The following is a 1,759-nucleotide window of genomic DNA, read 5'->3' on the forward strand; positions in this document are numbered from 1 at the left end:
CATGAAGTATCAAACAGTGGAGTCACCCCACTCTAATGTAGAATGAAGCTAAAGCTGGACCTATGTTGACAGATGCACTTAATCAGATACTGCTGCTGAGTTTGTCTGCTGCTGGAAGGATGAAACCATAAATGTTCTGGGCCACTGGCACCAAGAGGTAAATACTAGAGAATATTGTGGGAAATAGCTATGCCTGGTGCTGCCTAAGTTTTGCAACAATTTCCCTTCCACCTGAATGTTCTTATTCTTTATCCCAGGGATTAAACCCAAGTCAATAAGGGACGATTAAAAAATATAACCATGTAAGGTGCTGTTGTAGGAGTACATTACTCAATGTTGTTTGAACTTTCCATGCTCATTCACTTGGTAACTTCAGTGGACGGCTGCTCTTATTTTAGTGAAAGAGTTGATGTGATGAATTAGAAAAACAAAGTAACTTTTCTATGAATTAATGTAGCACTTCATAAAATAGCATCTGAACACAATTTAATTTGCAATACAATTATATTTTCATTAGATGAAGAACATGTATCTTCTAAACCAGAACGTATCTCACTGTAAAAAAATTTCGCATATTAAAAATTTCCAATAAATTATGTCTGTCTTAATGTCTCTTACCAAGTAATTTAAGTGTCTACCTAAGAATTACAGAGAAATGTAATTTTGAGAAACCATTATGATGCAACTGAGAATTTAAACATATGGGCCTTACTAATAATTTGTCTTCTTTTTACGTATCTGTATGAAAATTAATTCCGACAAAGTAAATGTAAGTAACTGAAAGTGACATCCTGGAGTAAGTTCTCTGTGCACAGTCAGAGCTGATGTGCTTCCCAGCAAGGTTAACCAAATAGTAACCAGAAGCTCTTGAATCAGACTAACATTTTCTATTAATCTTGCATAAATTTCATTCACATAATAATGAAGGTAAAACAGACTGGTTATACGCTGGTGATCAGAGGTCACCAACCTGCTTAAGTCAGGAATAAGAATAAGGCTAAAAGGCTGCAATGATCTTATTCACTACAAAAAAGACACTAATGTGCTGGAGCATGTCCAAAGAAGGGCAGCAAAGCTGGTGAAGGGTTTAGAGCACAAATCTTATGAGGAGGAACTGTGTTTCTTCAACCTGGAGAAAAGGAGACTCACAGGGAGACCTTATCACTCTCTACAACTGCTTGTAAGGTGGTTGTAATGAGGTGGGGGTCAGTGTGTTCTCCCAGGTAACAAGTGACAGAACGAGAGAAAACAGCCTCAAGCTGTGCTAGAGGAGGTTTACACTGGACACTGGGAACAATTTCTCCAATGGAAGGGTTGTCAAGCGTTGGAACAAGTTGCCCAGAGAAGTGGTTGAGTCACCAACCCGGGAAGTGTTTAAAAAACACATACGGACGTGGCTTAGGTGGTGGACTTTGCAGTCTTAGGGTAGTTACTGGACTCAATCTCAATCATGTTGCAGGTCTTTTCCAACCTAAATAATTCTGATTCTATTCCCTAAGCTTGCGTGCAGCTGGTAAGTTTGTGCAGGCACTACGGAATTCAGCAGTGAAAGAAAGCATTGAAACTCTGGAAGGAGATATGCTTTGTGGACCTTCTTGGACATATGGACAAAAAGACAAGTATGAACCAGCAGGAACCAGAAATTGACAGCTGAGCTCTGTGGAGCAACCATTAGTTCTTCAAAGTTACTTAAATGATTCCTGCAAGAGGTTCTCATTGCAGGCTGCCCTAATGATGATGGTAGAGCGGTGGATGTGGT

This window comes from Merops nubicus, unplaced genomic scaffold (genome assembly GCF_000691845.1).
Source record: "Merops nubicus isolate BGI_N331 unplaced genomic scaffold, ASM69184v1 scaffold12678, whole genome shotgun sequence".
Taxonomy (NCBI): domain Eukaryota; kingdom Metazoa; phylum Chordata; class Aves; order Coraciiformes; family Meropidae; genus Merops; species Merops nubicus.